This window comes from Calonectris borealis, chromosome 12 (genome assembly GCF_964195595.1).
Source record: "Calonectris borealis chromosome 12, bCalBor7.hap1.2, whole genome shotgun sequence".
Taxonomy (NCBI): domain Eukaryota; kingdom Metazoa; phylum Chordata; class Aves; order Procellariiformes; family Procellariidae; genus Calonectris; species Calonectris borealis.
The window spans coordinates 7,588,756-7,607,619 of record NC_134323.1 but is presented as its reverse complement, the minus strand read 5'-3'; the positions used below and the strand labels follow the sequence as shown (position 1 = coordinate 7,607,619).

The following is an 18,864-nucleotide window of genomic DNA, read 5'->3' as shown; positions in this document are numbered from 1 at the left end:
AAAAATTTGCCTCCTTTCTGAAAAAGTACTGTGCCTATTATGGTTGCAAGTAATACCTATGATGTATTTTAATGAATTACAGATGTTACTTTCAGTAACTTAATGTGTGCTTCATATACATCTAAACTATTTTCTTTATGAAAGTAATTGCCTCTTTCAGAAGGTGGAAAAATCCACATAGTTTCAAGATCAGTGTTTCTGGCGTTGTTTCTTTATGTTCAATCTATAAGCAATAATTTAACCTTAATATTAACTATTTTTGCAAAGCATCTACCGTTTATTTTGCATGTATTAAATCCAAGTATACTTGATATTTCAGTAGAATAGCTGTTAAAATATTTTTTAAATCTGGTATTTGATTGGCTTGTATGTAACTACAGATTAAGGTAGTTCCTCACATTAATTTACTTGACTGCTTTTCTAACTACAATTATTTCAATATTTTCCTTAATTAATCCACTGTTATAACTTCAAATTATAATGGAAGCAAAAACAGTTGAAAATACAAAAAAACCTCAATCCCAAGTAAATTCAACATTCAACAATATAAAACTGTTTCAAAGCTGTCAGTTATTAGGTGAGCAAGTAACACCAACAATTCTCATTGAGGCTAAAGTCAGTCCTTTCACCTTCATCTCTCTATAAGGTAAAATGCAAAAACAACTGATGGACTTTCCATGAATTTAGAGACATTCTATCCATCCCATCCAACATGCATTGAAAGACAGGTCTGACCAGACCTGCCCATTCTAACTTGAATAGTCAGATGAAGTTGAACCACAAAGTGAAATTGGTGACAACTGTGTAAAAAAGGTGACTTTATTTTGTGAATGTTTAGCAGCTTCTAATTTAAAATTACAAAGGTACAACACTGACATTCATGAATATTTGTTCTAATAGAAAAGCCACCTCAAACTTTTCAGAAGTTCTCACAGGCTGGAGTGCGACAGCAGGTGCGATGCACATGTGGTTACAGGACTTCCACTATTGCCAATGGTGTCAACAGTGTCTTCTTAGTTAAGCTCCCCATTGGTGCTGTACTGGTTTAACATGAATAGCTGTGACAAAATACAATAAATACTGTAAGACAGTTGTAGTTTCTGTATCTGGTCACCCTCCCAACATCTACTTATATCTAAAAATCAACTCCCTTCTTCCATCAGTGAAAGGCTAATTGCCATCTCAATTTTTCATTTTACTGTATTATCAAACTTAATGACTTGCTATAAACTTTTGATTGTTCCATGTCCTCAAACAGGTAATCTAACATCTAACTTCTCACTTCAATGCAAAATATAGTCCAATATCCTATTCCTTTTAGGTATCCTGCATACCTGAATCAGGTTTCAGGTGAGGGCCCACTGCAAAGCTAACATACTCTTCCAGCTGACACTGTGCTGCAGAACATCATTAAAACGAAAAGGTATGTCCTGTCCTCATGTCTGATGCAGAATCATGTATACCCATATTACCACTGATGGGTGCGTCTCACCCATTCTTCTTCCTGTCCAGGCAATGTGTTTCAATATGAATTGGCCACACACTTCCTCACATCTAACCTAAATCATCTTTATTACAAATTAAAGTAATTACTTATTCTATCTACAATGAACACAGAAAAGTTATGTCCTCTTTATAACCTTGAAAGAATCAACCCATGCCAAGAGGAAGAGCTTTGAAAAAAACCACACACGATTCCTCTAACAATCTTTTATAGTTCTGATAACACCTTTCAGATTATGTCAGCTCACAGCTACTGCGCACTCTGATAACTCCATAGTACTGCATGCCTAATAAGCAATAAAACCATCCAGTTCCATTTCACAACTAAAGATGCACATCGGTATATTTTTATATATTCTATTTTATGTCTATAAAATACAGGGATGGCAAATTACTCACACATTCAACCATCATGCTTGGTTATTACTGTAACTCCTACCAAGGAGGAAAAGCTTCACTCCTTAAAAAGGCTGCAAAATACACTCAAAGCAACGATCAGCTTGCTTTGCAAACCAAATCAATGTGAAATGTCACTTGTCTGCTCCTCTCTAAACACTGGCTTTCTACTGAGTACAAGCTCAAGCTAACTCTAAGTCCCTTCCCTCCTCTCCCTCCCCTTGTGACCATGGCTGCTCCAAAACCTGTGTTCTAACACAACAGCCAACTTATTGACCAACACCAAGAAGCTCGCAAGCACAGAAAGCAGCTCTGACAGGCACTGTAGCTAGATTACCAGAAACCATTACCTGCAAGAGGCATCAGTCACCATGGGTCTAATCCCCTTTTAAATTAGTGGAGAGAATTGTTTTTAGTGCCTCATTTTCCTTCCCCTCCCCCACCACTACATGTCTACAAAAACAAAGGCAAAGCCCTACAGAAAAGCCAGGCAGCCTTCCTACAGGCCAGAAGGTATTTCCCTCTCAAGGTCTGCAACCCTGCAAGCAGGGCACATGACTGCGTAGAGCCATTAAGTACTTCATTTAAACTGACTGCGATCTATCTTTTCAAATCTACTCTCAGTGAACTATGGGGATCCAGAAAATTATTTTTCCACCCTCGAAGAGTTTAAAATGAGAACTTTAAACTAAAATGGTGATGTAAGAAAATTAGTTATTTCCAGTTTAGCTTTCATTTGATTCTCCAGTTGTCTTAGAAATCAGGCCTTCATTCTCTCTCCCAATAAAAAAAATTTAAATCAGGAAGTATGCATTATTATTTTTATTTTAAATCTATAGCAATATCTAATAATTTTTCTACCTATTTTAAATTCTAAATACTCTAACTATAAATTACATTATTGTATTTCTACTGTGAATAACATTTCATTTTGCTTGGATGACAACAGTAACAACCATACAGGCATCTATGTGGTAAGTATCTTGGTTATTATGAAAAAGCCAGAGAAACCGACTGGACTTGTATGCTTTAGAAAGCAGTATCTAATTATTTCGATATAGAAACAGTATACTTCAGGCCAAGACTAGCTTGAAAAAAGATGGCCATTGTGTTCGTTATTTAAATTAAATAAAGTTCTCCTGCTAAAATAGATATATGGTTGTCAGCATCAGGAATGTTTTAACTAGAAGTGATTTATAGTTATTAAACCAAACAGCTACAGAACTTTGTCACTCTCACCTGGCATTTGCAAAAGGCCAGCTGTCCCTCCAAGCAGTGGTCATTTTGCAGGTTGATGTCAAGAATATCCCAGACATCCAAATCCTTTAGCAGGTGCTAAAAGAAGAGTGGAAGATTATCCTTTGCATCTGATAGTCCTCTTTGACAATAAAAAACAAAAACCATTTCCAACTGTTTTAAAACAAACAGTAAAATCTGCTTTTGTTTGTACAGGTCACTCTCTTAACTGTGAGGGTCTAAAAACACCAGGCTTAAGAAATGCCAGTTACCCATCTGAAAACAAGTACAGAAACATATAGAAACAAGCACAGCAGACAAAGCAGTGACACCAGACACCAACAGCTACAAATGCCTTAGCCTTTATCATTCATAGTGCCCTACTTTAAAAGATGTAAACCACTGAGCTACAAGTATAACCTTCCTGTATGTATTTAACAGAGCACACTGACCTGCAGTGTTACTAATCTTAGCATAAGCACACAACAAAGTAAAACTCTCCCTGATATTAATGTTAACCTGCACACGCAAGTTAAAACACAAACTGACAATTGGTATGGAAGGTTGAAGCCAGATTTTATTTCCGAGTGATTTTGTCATGACAAACACATTAGATGTCATCTGAGCCTGGTTCTAAGCAAGGATTTAGTCCATGACCATAATGTAGGTCACTAGTTTTGATACAGTTTGTGCCTAGTATTCATTCCAAGGAATCAAACTCAGCACTAACATCGATAGCTGTCAAGAGTGTACGTGTGGTTTCTTTTTACACTACCATTTAATAAAAAAAAATAATCCAATTAAGCAGATGTCACAATAATTTTTGCTGACTTCCCTATTTATTTCAATCATTAAAGCAGTATTTAATTTACAACAAAGCACCATACTCTAATCCTATGCATCCAGGAATATTCATGTTTAAAACCTGAACCGCCCTCACTGTTTCTGCTGCCCTTTTGGTTTTCAATGAGCCTCAGTAACTCAAAAGAATTGCAACCAACTTGGTAACTAAAAAAGAAAGCTTTGTAGAATGGGAAAAGTTCACAACAGGGGAGGCAAAAAAGCCTTTCTAAAATAGCCAGGTGTTCACCTCAACCCATACCAACTTCAAAGAGATGCAAGGACAGTAGCTGAATCTGATTTCAGACTAAGGACATGAAAGATGAGCTTTATATTCTTATGCTTTTATAATGTTAGAACGAATTCATTTTTAGATAAAGCATAGTATACTCCCCTACTCTCCTTTCACATAAAGTTTGCTCTGAAAATAGCATGGCTGAGTTCTAGTCTTTCAACTATTATTTGATCACTGCCAAATATTTGCAAGTTCAGATTTTTTCCACATCCCACCCATCTACTTGATCGTAGTTCACGTAGTATCTACTATGTTTTGTTCTACTTTTATGAGTAAATGTACTGTGGCAAGTGATCAAGCCAGTCATGAAAACAGAATGAATTACTTTGAAATACAAAACTGAAATAGTAGTAGAAGAGCCCCCGACAGTCCATCACCCAAATGAAGGTTTAACCTGAGGAAGGGGTGACTGGCCCAAGACAGCAATCCTGCTTGGCAGTGGAAGAGGTAGAGGTTTATTTAAGGTATGGTGGCAATGCTTGTACACGGCCTTGCACCCTCATGACACATTGTGTCTTCAACTTCAGTTGAAGAATCAGTTTGTTCAACAAGGCTTAGTTTAAATGAACAAAAGTGATAAGCAATTCTTCAAAAGACATTAAGAGCACAAGTAGAAGCTTGCAAGAATCTCATTATCCCCTTATCACAAGGGGATCCAAGAATTTTCCATAGAGTAGCTCCTAAGATCAAAATGGCAGATACTCCAGGTCTATAATTTACATATGTGGCTGGTCTTTTTTTCTTTTACAGATGTTCTGCTGGATTTAAAACTTTTTAATTAAAGTAAGTTTATACATCACTATATTACTAATTTGGTTAAACCAAGAGTTGCATTCTGCTTAATGGACTGATGGATATCACTAACTGAAATGCATTTATGTGTACAGTGTTATGAAAACTTAAATACTCAACAGCATTAGCAGATGATCAAATCCTCACTTTGCAACCATAACCTGTGAGACAACAATTGCCCATTAGGGGACTTGTGTATACGTCCTTATAACGTGTCCAGTTCTGTGAAGAATATATGCACCCTACTTCAGGATGCACATGCCCATTAATACACACACTGGCATTTTATACGTGAACTTTTGATCTCTCCTGCCTATCATTTATTTACAGATTATTTATGTGGAATGTACCCAAGCTTATTTATATCAGATTTAAGAGATGCTTGAAGTTGTATTTCAGTGGGAAACAATATTAACACCTTCAATCACATCTTTTCTGGTCTTTGCATAGTCACTTGCTGAATTCAACTCCACCCAATCCAAGTATTTCCCTGCACTTAACAGAAATAAGTCTAATGCCCAGAGGCACACTGTACATCTCTCAGCTCCCGCACTAGACAGCCATCTACCAGATCAGCTGCCTTGTGCGAAACCCTGGTACACTCCTGTTGCTCATGCTCAGCAAAGGTATTCCCAAAAGCTTTAACTATGAGAACCAGTGCATCCTCCACAGGCATGTTATGACGCACTACAGAGAAGAGATAGCTGGCTTTATCAAGCTTGTGTTTTCATCTACTTCACACATTTACAAAAAGATAGAAAAATATAGCTGTCAAGTCTGTGCAATATAACTGAGTGAGATTTTTAAAGCCTTCCGTTCAGTATTGATATAGCCCTCCTGTAGCTGCAGAGGTTAGTTTTGATTTAGCACCAGTATATGAACTTCATTTGAAGTATAAATGAAAAGTTGTAATTTCTCCTTCCCACTGTCAAAATATTATCGGTCATTCATGATCTAAAGCTAAAACTGAGATAAAGATTCCCAATTCCATATAAAGACTTTCACAAACACCTATACCTGAAATAATAGGATTAGTACAGGTTTTTTTTCTTAATTTCAGAATTTTTTTTTACATAACTTTACAGAACAGGGCGGTTACTTTCCCTCCAGGAAAAAACTGCCTTTTTACTACTGTGTTCCTGATAAGAAAAGATGCGAAATTTGTAAATTTACAATAAAAAGTTCTGAAACAAATACAGATAAAAACTTTAAGAATTATTTTGATTCATTTACATAGAATCAACACAAGAAACTGAAATTTTAATTAAGCAATTTCTATATAACTTCCTATCATTAATTATTATATGTGACAGTGTTATATGCATTTTATGCCATTTAAGAAGCAATCCAGGACAGATATTTAATCACTCCATGTATTATGAATTATTAGAAATTCATTCAGTGAACTACTTTTAACTAGGTCAAATTCTGTTACCAAGAAGTGAAATGAATCAGCGTTTAAAATTTTAATGGGTTGAAAGAAATTTAAACTGCAGTTCTGAATGGGGACTATTTAAAGTGACATCTCTCAAACAAGCTAAACTTTCTATTCATAGAATAATGAAGCATGATTACAGTGCAAGAGGAAAGTGCTACATCGGGCTGTTCAAGAATACAAACCTATCACTTTTAACTTCTTGGAGTGCATGTGTGAGATCTGACTTAGGTAAGGTCTATTATTTCCACCACAAGACCAGGTTCTTGTAACTGACCGCCCATAACTCTAGTATATTCCCCTAAAGAAAAGAGAAGGTGGTTATATCCAAATAGAAGTCTGTGTCATTGCTTCCCATTGCTGTGCTGTTGTCACCATCTTGTACGTGCCAGAAGCCGTAAGTATCAGTCCAGTGTTGTGAAGTGTAAAAAATCACCCAAAACAGTGTGTTCATTGATCAGATACTTCCTGATATTGTAGAAAGTGTAACTGTGATCTCTATGTTAAGCCACACAAAAATTTGAAATTATTTGTCAAAGTATAGTAGAAAGTTGTAATATACATACAAGGAAGTTTTTTAGTGATTCCTGCTTGATCATGTTTTAGTGCTAGATTTGAGTGAAATACACTAATTATTGAAATTATTTATATTTAGCATTTGATTCTATCTCATCATCCTAGTATACTGGGAAATATTCCACTGAAAAGAATATAGTCTATTATGAACTATTACACTGGCATTACTGTAATTTTGTTAGTAGCCTGTGTTTTGAAAAAATAGTTGAAGATAGACATCACAAAAATGAAGATTAGTGATCCATATGTTCTGCGGATAGATGCTAAACATTATCCTTTAAGAATTTTACTGATACCTTGATTTTAGTCTTTTAGACTTGGAAGGTCACATTTCTCACTGATAGCGATATGGAGAGATGAAAGTCACAAGGCTCCATTTGCTTCACAAACAAAAAAGCTTGCTAGCACTGATCCTGAAATTACCAATGGGACAGTAGACAGTCAAGGAAGAACTATGGCTTATTTTTCATATACTGTAGTATACCTACTTTTTTTAAACAGTTCTAAAAGTGTTTCATTTACATATTAAAGCAACATATTTGGGCTTAAAACCACTGAAAACAAATTGACTTGTCAGCTTCAATGATTTTTATATGTTTCAAAAAATTAGAAGTCAATTTACAACCTGCTCTGATTATCCCACATGATCTTTGCATTTCAGGCACATTAACCAACCCAGCAGCAGCAGCTGTAGTTCTTCCTATCTGGATTTCAAGTCTCTCTACTACCAACTAAACATTTCAATAGACCACTAAACCATGATAGTGGCAGAGAAATTCCAACTCATATTTGAAGAGATTATGTACCACTACACTTCTGCAACACTCCATGAACTGAAACAGAAAGTCTCTGGTGTATTCCCAATCATATTTGGGTATCAGAAGGGGATATGTCCAATATGGAGGCCAGTGAGGAGGAAGGGAATTAAATACTGCATTTACAGTACCAGAATTCAATACAAAGAAAAATAACTGTCTCGGCTTAAAATAATTTTGTTGATTCTGTTATTAGAAGACATGTGAAGGCAGAATATATGGTCTACAATTTCTATAAGTTTCAAATGGATTGAATACATAGAAAAGTGATACCAATAACAAATTCGGTATAAAACACTTTGCTACGGGGAGGAACAGAGAAATGAAAGCTAGAATAGCAAAGCAGCAATAAGGAATTCAAAGGAGCTACAGTTTAGATTTCCAGTTCTCTAGACAGTCCTCTTACAAGAAGAATGAATTCTGTGTATTTGAGTGGTTAAGATCTCTGTATTCAAGTTGACCCTCCTCACCTCCAGAAGATGAACAGCAATATCATGAAAACTAACTCTTTTCCAGGATTAGACATACTTGTGATAGAAGTTTGTCTTCTGTTTAACAGAATGTTATTCTAAGAATTCATTTTCCCAAAGCATTCTTCTAGTTTTGTTTCAAGTACTAAGAACTAGAAACTAAACAAAAACTTCGGTGCACTTGAAAGTCCTTTTTATATAGCCAACTTCCATTTTTCCTTCTATTGGCAACTGTGAAAGGAATCTTTCAAAGAGAGGTATCTGACATGCATTAAAACCTGCAAAGATTACTCAGGCAAAAATAGTATGTCTAGATTAAGAGACTGCAAAATCTAACCAAATGCTTTTAAAACAGAAAAGAAATGATGATTGGATTAAGATCAGACTTAACTCTCAAGTCAATTTTAAGAACCTAGACAGGTCCCTCATGGCTGTCATACTCCAAAGCCTGGGAGATGCATAAGAAATTTCAGGACTACCTAGAAGTATTAAGGAGATCCAGAAACATTAAATAGGCGTGATCTTCAAACATTATCTACATATTTGCAGAGTTCTGTTTCTGAACTGAGTTACACTTACCTATGTAATTACCATCTCTGTAATAGAGTTAGCTGAAAAAAATCTTAATAGAAACCTACTTTTGCTCTTTGCTGATGACAACAATGACAGTCAGAAGGTGTCTCATTCTTTCTGCATCTGTTGGTAAAACTGCAGGTACAGCTTCTCTCTACAACCATCCCTGGTGCAGTCACCTGCAACCAAGTGAAAAATCAATTAAGCAACAGCACAGACTGTAAAGTTGTATTAGAACATCACCAAGTCTTCACTACTTTACCATTTAACAATATTGTCAAAAATGATAAAAATAGTTCTTTTAAGCGGGGGGGGGGGGGGGGGGGGGCTTCTTTTTTTCCTGAGGAAATTTGTTAGACATGCAAGAAGGCATAAGAAACATGGTTAAACCTGGCAGCAGACTTCTCAGAATTCAGCTACTGAGAACAGCCCATTCATCTATTCCAACCCACAGAGGATTATTTTTGTCCCATTCTCTCCTGAACTTTCCACCATTTTGATGCTGGGACTCAAACCTCACTCCTCACTCAGGGGAGGCAGTTAGGGACTAGGAAAAGCCATCAGACTGCTTTTTTTTGCTATAGCCAGGCACTAGGAGCTGAACAGGAACATTTTTCAACTGTGTTACAGAACACCTTTCCTAAATACTTTAAGAGCCATGTTGCAAAAATACCCACACTGGACACACACCAACGTAGGAGTCATCAGAAATGAGCTTGCTTGCCTATCTCCAATTTTTTTGGATCTGCAAAATATACACACAGTTCTTCCTCACAGGATGTTTTGCACTCCTTAAGTAACTCAAGAGATTTTTGTGGGTAAGCATTCGTTCTCCTCTCGAGCTGAGTGTAGTATGTTCACCTCACCAATTCTCAAACTCAAACCACTTCTAGCTCCTAGCTCCCAGTCATATATCACATCTCCCAGCCCCACTCCAAATAAATGGACACTCATGAGCTGGAGCCCTAAGTAAGCCCTGCTGTCACAGCCTGCTCTACAGCCTTAGTGACAGATAAACCCACTGACTGCCAGAAAAGATGATACTGTAAACAAATTTTTCAGAATTTTGCTTTGGTGAAAGGTGGTAGTAATACAGACCATCCACCACTTATTGTAATTCACTTACCTTCCACTTCTGCTCATTTCAATAACAGGTTGAATTTTTCAAGTGCTGAACATCGATATACAGCATTGTATTGGCATGACCTTGTCAAAACAAATTAAGAGGCAAAAACGCCAAGAAAAACAATAATTGTCACATTCTATTAAACATTTCGCTGGAATTACTAGTCTTCACAATCTTCCTAGCAGTCTTAAAGGAGAAATAAAGCAATGAATATAATTCCAAGTCTATTGCTCACTAACCTGCCTGTGCAAAAACCAGGTAGTTAATCAAGCAATATCCCTCTTGTACCTTCTTGGAAGAAGACTGAGCACAGGTAAATCCATAAGTGATCCTGCAATTCAGTTAGCCATTATTCCTTACACGGATATTCCCACATGCTACAACTTTCACACCATTCATTAACTTTTCCTAGATACCATGGGATTAACAACTTCTTTAGATAGTGACAGAAAACTCTTTCATATATATTCTTCTCTACCCTGAAGGGAAGTACCTATGTATTTTTGCCATTGAGTTCTATCAGGGATTAAACTTATTTCTCAGCTTCTTTCTTTTATCCCAGTCCACTTTTATTAGACAGATTTCCCAATACAGCTAATGAAAATATGGGTCTCATTGTCAAAACCTTTTTCCCCTCCACCACAGGAATCTACAGTAAGCAACAAATTCTTGAAGTATCTGCCTTCCCTGAAGTTCCAGCATAATGGCCTGTGATAAACATCTGCCTGCTCTGCTGGGAACCCAAGAAACCCCTGCTGACAAAAACATTGCAGTAGAAAACCAGACCAGAGATCTTTTTCACCTAATCCTAGTGTAGCTAAGGATGTAATGCAAGCTCCTCAGTAATGGGCTCCTGCCATACTCCCACATTTTATAAGTTTGCTGGATTGCATCCACATATTCAAATGCAACTCACATTCCCAAGTGTGCTGCTATACCTGGATATACCTGCCAGCTTCCCCTGGGACATGATACTCTGTCCTACTGGCCATGACAGCCTTTTTGCTGCACTAAGAATGAATCTTTCTCTATCGGCTTTCAGAGACCACAAAGCAGAAACATGCTTTTCAATAATCTACACAACAATTTGTGAGCATCATTCAGCAATTCAAGCCTCAATATGTATCCCAGATCCCCTAAAGAGTGGTACCTCCTGAAGATAACCAAAGAGTTAGGATTTTTCTGTAATGATTTAAGGCTACCACCACTAGACCTTGAAAGAACACAGAAGGATATTATGAACTTGTCTGTCAACTATAGATGAAAGTGCATGCTCTAAGAAGGAATAGGAGCTAGTTACAATTCTTACCTTTTTAGGAGTACTGGTATCTCATACTAATCTTCCTTCCCTGTCGAACGCTCATATTGCCGCCCAAATAGCTCTTCAAAGCTAAGGAGAAAACATGTTTTGAATGCAGTCTTCTCCAAGTTAAAATGAAAGGCCAGTTCATGCAAAATATGTTTTCTTCCACGCTTATGGGGGGATTTAAATAAATCAGACATATCAATTTTCAAAATACTAAGTGTAAGGGAATGCTGCCTAATGAATGTATGTTTCACCAAGACTGAACTGATACAAACTCATTTTGCATTAGCAGCTAGTTGCTTTTCTTGCTATTCTGCATCTTCTGTTCCTCCCAGCATCTCCAGTTATCTCCTCTAGTTATCTTGCCACATAATTTTTCTGTATTTCATGGGTATATAAAGCATCCTTTCACTAAATATAGACCAGGCTACTAAAATGAGGTTTTTTAAATCTATTTTGTGCTTTCTTAGAAGGGTAAGCCTGGCACAATGTTTCAACCCTAGATTTTAAATAATTTAGCTTTCTTTAGAAGACTACCTTCTTCAGCATTAAAACTTTTCTTTTAGCTTACAAATTCAGAGACTTAACCAAAATGAGAATATTTAAAACAACTGGCAAAATCATTAGCTGCACTTCAAGAAAACATATTTTGGCAAGAGGGATTACTCCAACACACCACCTGCATCAGATATCTGTGGACTAGCCAGTTAAATTGCTAGTGTGTATCTTAGTAAGGTCCTTTTGCTCTTGAAATTAAAGTATCCTACTTTGAAAACCACTCTCATACTTTGGATTGTAAGCACTTGCAATATCTTTGGTAAACAGACAAGACAGAATGGGTGAAATACAGCCTTTAATTACAATCCTTTTTTTATATCCATGTATTTTTATTCGTACTCTACAGATTGGAAAATAATCAGCAGTAATTGATGGTTATTTGTTGTAGCTATTTGTAATAATAAAAAATGGACAGGTATTTCATTTCATATGATTATTCTTACATTTAAAGTTCAATTTTGAGTAACAATTTAAGCCAGGAAAACCCATTGAGAGATGTAAAAATAAGAAGAAAAATACTTTATATCACAGGTGAGAGATCAAGTTGCAAGTAGAAGACTAACCTGTTAGAATTAGGCCAAATGCAAGTTAGTTTTCTGCTCAGTACAATGATATTCCTATCAAACTGTGCATCTCTCTCTTAAATAACTCCCTACTAGTTCATTAAAAAAGCCTCACTTACCTTCCTACAAGAGTCACTATAACAACAGTTCTTAAAGGACTACATCACCTAATCCCATTCCAACACTTTCCTAAACTGTATGAATAACGAATTAATAACATGAAGTTTACTCAACCATAGCTCGAGCTGAGCTAGATGTTAAAACTCTTGAGAATTTTTCTTCAAGTTTATTTTTAGAAGTATAAACTATGAAAACTGAAAAGTTAGAAAGTAGTCATTTGATTATGCACTCAGCATCTTCTATATAGCTAGATTTAGTTTCTACTGGAGAGTAAGTTTCCCTTACCACTAATAGAAAGAAAAAATTAAAGGAAAAAGGTAACTAATTACAAAATCCTCAAAAATTGCAGGATGACTCCAGAACAGATAAAATATGCACACATGCATTCTGAAAAAGAATAGGGGAAAAGCCTTGTTTGCTCTTGAAACAAAGCATAACATGGGAAAACAAACTTTTCAAAAAATAAGTATCTAGAATCAAGCCTGTACACCATAAAAGTTGTTGATTCAAATAATTACAAGAACATCCACTCTTTTTGCCACAAACTTACACTCAGTAGCCAGATACCCACAACAGACAGTGCTTTGGAATTCAATCTCAAAGAGCAGAGTCTAGAATTTGATAGGCTTCAAGGCATGAGATATTTTTCCTAGGTATTTTATCTATTTATATGACCATATGACTTAAAATTAATGTATATTCCTGCTATAACCTTACAAATATTTCTGTTAAACACATAGGATGTTCAAAGCCTTAGAATAATTTCTATCTATGCTACCGAAAGTTTCTTACCTATTTAGATATTTGAAATCCTTTGAATAATCGTCTTGGGAAGAATGACTCTTCTGACATGGTTTCTAAGGATTTATACTAAAAGATGTAAGAATATGAGGTTAGGTATATGTTACCAGAAAAATCTTTTAAAAGCTAGAATAATCCAAAGTGTTAAAACAATGATAAAATAAGCACATTTAATAGATTTTCATACTACATTTATTTTTTAAAGAGTGTTATTATATCAAATAAGTCATGCACTATTTCTCCTTTACCACTCTTTCACTAACAAACTAAGATGTGAAAAGTCATGTTTCCTTGTTTGGGTTTGCCTAACCAGCTGAATGCCTTATGATACACTATAGAGCAGCTCAGTCAGTATCTCCTGACACTGTTCAAAGAAAGCCTGAAAACATACACTGACATCACAACAGTCACTGCAAAAATTGGCAACCACAGTGGGACATTTTAAGCCAAGATTTCTGCTTACACAAGATCCTTCTAAAGCTTTTGCTTCATCCATTTTCCCTTGAGAAAAGAGGTACTGAACAGTTTACAGTAGGAAGTGCCTTCATTAAGCATCAGCAACCTACAGAATCTAAAGTGACTTATGTTAGTATTTAATTTATTTGCTTCCCATAATAAGATGTGGCACTTGTACATCACTTACACATTCTAAATTAAGCATGTTTTTCGATTACAGTATCGAGGAGACCGTATCTTACTGAAAAGCTACATCCTGAACTCACCGTATGAACTTGCTATAAGACAAACTTGTACATACTTGCTTACTTTGGCTTGTAGCAAGAGATGTCTTTCAGGAGTACAGCTTTGTTAGGGAAGAAGCCACAGTTATCTTTTTTTTTTTTAGTTTTTCCCCCCTCTTTTTATATTCCTATTGCAGTGGTTATATATATAAGCTCCAAAATAGAGCTGGGATATGTTGCACTCTATTTGTACTAATTGCTGGACTTCCTAAAGATCCTATGTTCTAAGACAAGAGACATACAGAGGATGGTGCTGAGGAGGATTATCTAATGTATGAATTAATACAAACATATGATAGCCCTAGGGGTGTTTTGTTTGTTTTTTTTAAAGGCACTGATAACCTAACTGAGTACAAATAAAGACAAATCCATTTAGCTTCTATATTTTATCTAGAAACATTGTGCTTTTCCTCAAAACATGATTAACCAAAAGCCTCAAGAGAAATTATCTTCCACTTCTCTGGTATAACTGCAATACTATAGAGAGAAGAGCAAGCAAAGTTCACCTAACAGAGGGATTGTCACGTTATTTCAGAGTATGCTCTTTTGGAAGCAGGTATGGGATGGAGCAATGTGAGAGAGAAAAAACATAACCAGACTTGCATGCTTGTGGTTATTTTTTTAATAGGGAGCACTTATGCTTGAAGGAATCACTGTTTTGCAAAAGTAGTATCAAACGTTAAGAGTACAGGGCAAGCAGACAGCTCAATGCAAACAACCCTCAAAGCAGCTGCTGTGAATAGGATCTCAGGCTGAACAAAAAAATGCCCAAAAACATGTTTGGAAACAAGAAGAAATACTGCATATCCTGGCAAGTCAACAAAGTATATGGCACATCATTTCAAAAGCCAACAAACTTCCTACTCCTGTGTCTAGCACAAAGCAGACTGTGAGCAGAAGAGTTCAAGCAAGTGATCAAATGCCAAATTTCAGGAAGCTGTCAGCAATGAATGTAGCTGTAAAGCACCACAACCCGTCCTACTGTGCTCTGCACCCATCGCAGCTTTCACTCTTGGGTTCTCTACATTGTTAGTAGCAGTTTGGTTTTCCTATGAGCCTTATTATCATGGTGTAATATCTTCACCATAAATATAAGATTTTAAAATAAGATATCCTTGTTCTAAACACCTTTCAACCTGAAAGTCAGTAAAAGACAACAACTTTGTCACTCAATATCACCATATGAGGAAAGACATTTGAAGAACTAAGGTACACCTCAAAACAAGGAAAAAGCAGATGAATACATCTTTTCCCTCTCAGCTTTTTAGAAAACCAAACACAAAGTGTGGGAGAGCATGAGGAATAAGAGAAGAGGCTGAGAAGACACTACTTGGGAATTAAATAGGAAGGACGAGGAACTGGAAGAGTTGAATACACATTATTCAAGACTGAACAAGAATCCTATCATAATACAAAAACATGATAAAAAAGTGAACAAGAAGTTGTTTGATTTGATATTATATGCCTAATATCCAAAGATTCACTTTTTTCATACACTGCTTCATTTCACTGTAACATTTCTGTTACATATTATTCACTTCAGAAGACATGGAGTCTACCTGGATCTATGCCTGGGCTGAAAGTCAAGAAAGTTTGGAGATGAAATAATATTGAAGACAAACAGCAAAGAACAGTCACCACAGATAATAAAACACTGTGCTAATTAGAATAGAGAACTTGCACAACATTCTTTTAGGCTAACCTAAATGTGATAAACTAAAAAAGGAATTAAGTTATCTTGGACATAAGAAGCCTGTCTTCTGAAGTGCTATGAGGAATAAGAGGGTGAGTTTTACTACTCCTGTCCTAAGTACCTAAAAGTACATAAAAATCTCACTCACTTCAGTTGCAGAAAGGGAGCAGAGGAAAACAAATTAGCTTTACAGACTACTGAAATTCAAACCATTTTTAGCATCTCAAGCCATATCATATTCAATGTGGCAGAACAAGTTTCAAACCACAATTCTAAGAAGTGAAAACTAATCTTCTATTACATTGGAACACACACAAATTGTGTACTTCTACACTATGCATACATTTTGTAGAGATGACCCTGTGAATTTGCTCAGATGTCCAACAAAAGGCTTTCTCTTTTCTACTGAAGATGCTGCTATTTGATAAAGTTCGTCTTCCAAGATAAACTTAGAAATGTTTTCTGTAGTCCTACTACAAAAAATGTAATGGAGAGAAAAAATTTTCTGAGAAGAATTTTTTTGTTGTCTAAACCAAGAAGTCCTGAATATGAATCTCTTTACAAAAAGCCCCAGCAGTTATGTGCATAAATAACGCTTCTCGGGGAAAATGAGATGGCATGAAGAAATAAGGACAGTTTCTTGATAAGATTTTAAGCTTCCAAAATCTACTTAGAAAAGGAATATAAAGCATTAAACATTATCCTCATACCACTAAATGTAACTTGGGATAATACTCTTCAAGCTTGAAAGGTAGTTACTACAATAAACAGATTTATAAAAATACAGGATTAGTAAATTCAGAAAGACTGAATTTTTAACAGCCTTAAATGTTAACACAGTACCTCTGAGGTAACATGTTGCCTCAAGAGGGAGGGAATGTTTAGAGGAAAATGAGCAGGAGAAGGCTGAAAATGCAATCAAACTAAGAAACAAGTGACCCATCCTAATTATCTCTGATAGCAGATGCTGCTAACAGATGCTCTCACATTATGCTCAAAGTACAGCTGTGAGAACCAGAAATAGATACCAAAGATGCTAAACTCAAAAAGATGTATCCCTTCCACCTCGAAAAGAGATACTTGAGATATCATTCTAGGCCGACAAAGCATGTTTCTTCCAATCACCTCTGCATTATGAAGCAATCTAAATGTACACTAGGCCCTTTTGCCTAAGCTGTTAATTTTAAAACTTCACAGGTGTTGGCAGAAAAAGATATCAAGGATTATTAACAGATGCACTAACCCTAAGAAACAGTTTATTCAAGTCATAGTTGTAGTATGATGACAGTTACGTTGTCTTGTCTCATTTACCTTGGCTAGCCTCAAGTCAACAGAATTGTACAGAAGAGAGTAAAAGCTACTTGGAAAAAAAAAATCAGGGAAATAAAAGCATTTTGAACTGTCCAAGAAGTTTTACATTACAAACAAGAAAGGAATTACAATTTACTTAAGTATCTCAAGGGTTATTGCTCTTGGAATTTTCTTCCTGATGTAAGTTCAGCTTTTAAGTGTCACAAATCATGAAAGCTTGAATAAAAACCAGCTTTAAGATATCTGTATCTGTTCAGAAGTAAATCTAATAGCTAAAGCAAGATAAAAGAGATCAGCAGGAGATCTGCTCACCAACAAACTCACAGAAGTATAAATAGTCTAGTGCAAATTACAACTTTCTGATACTTTCAGGATGCTAGAGATCTCCAAGGGCTATGCACAGCACTCCATTTTTCAGAGTAGCATCTAACTCCTTGGGGTCTGATTAATTTAAGGTTCTACGAACTACAAGAGCACAGTTGTAGTAAGGAGGAAAACACCTACTTCCCAGACTCCAGTCTCTTGATTGAGTGAAATATTCTAGTGCCAATAGCTGCTATAGTCTTCATCAATAGCCAGAAAAAACACCACTGAGGTGCTCAGCCTTCCCATGTGGTTGACAGAATTCCAACCACCACCAGTGGGAGTGTTTGTGTTGTTTTTTACACTGGCAAAAACTAGTGTAAACCAGCTAGGCAAAACTATAATAAACTGGACTCATAAACACTCTGAAGAAAATATTATGCCTTCATCTACATTCAGCAGGCCATTACCAAAGCAAAAGTAACTTAAGACTCTCTAGAAGACATAATTTTTTGTGATTACACTTAAAAAACCAATGAGAGCAAAATGACTACAAATCATATTTTCATGATTTTTCAAGTTCCCTTTAAGAAAGTCTTTGTGCACAAGTAAGGCCCTGCCAATGCACCACAAAAGGAGAGAAATAAAACCACATCCCACCTCTGAGAGCACTGCAGTTTTCAGTGACCGCTTTTAGGGTACAGCAACACAAAACTCTCACTGAACCACAAAATATCAATGGAGCCTCCAATATCAGTTAGCTGAAAACAGATGGCAGTGCAGAGAGTCGCGGTCCCTGGAGAGCTCGCTCATCGAGTTACTCTGTAACTCAAAACGGTTTCATTTAGGAAAAATAAGTTCGGTTACCTCTGTGTCCTAGCCGGGACAGCAGGCGACAGCAGTAAGGGCCATGGGATCATGATGGCTGACCTCTGTACGTCCAGTGGGACACTCACAACCTATAAAAACCCAACCTCCAAACACTGCTTTTGGACGCTCACTGTTTCGGGTAGTCACCGCCGAAGCACAGCCGGGACGAGCGGGACCCGCTCGGGCAGCACGGCACAGGCCCCACGACACGCCGCTGTCCTGCCCCCGCCTGAAGGTCACCTCTCCGTGCCGCACCGCTCCCCGCCAGCGGGCGGAGGCACAGCCGGCCAGCCGGGACCCGCCGCCGCTTCAGGAACACTTGCTCTTAAACAAAGCCGGGGCTGGGGAAGGGGCGGCGTGTGGAGGCACCGCGCACCCCTTCTCCCGCCGGAGACAGCGGCCCCACGCCCGGGGGAGGCCGTCCCGGGAGGGCTCAGGCGCTGCCGGGCTCGTGAGCCTCATGTCCTGAGGGGACCAAAACTCGGCAAAACCCCCAGGACTTCCCGCCGTGCGTTGCCGTGCGTTGCCGTGCGTTGCCGTGC

At 37.0% G+C, this 18,864-nt stretch overlaps 1 long non-coding RNA gene across 4 annotated transcripts; it reads right to left on the bottom strand.

The window, feature by feature from the left end:
* Window positions 1–805: 805 nt before the first annotated feature.
* LOC142087215 (uncharacterized) lies at window positions 806–18,551 on the bottom strand. 4 transcript variants are annotated; one of them, XR_012675381.1, is made up of 9 exons: window positions 18,320–18,551; window positions 13,397–13,474; window positions 11,367–11,447; window positions 10,297–10,388; window positions 10,058–10,137; window positions 8,997–9,110; window positions 7,370–7,486; window positions 3,139–3,234; window positions 806–1,058 (listed from the first exon to the last, which is right to left on the bottom strand). It is a non-coding gene; the product is annotated as an uncharacterized LOC142087215 (long non-coding RNA). The 4 variants fall into 4 exon arrangements; XR_012675379.1 differs by lacking the exon at window positions 7,370–7,486; XR_012675382.1 differs by lacking the exons at window positions 7,370–7,486; window positions 10,058–10,137.
* Window positions 18,552–18,864: the final 313 nt, after the last annotated feature.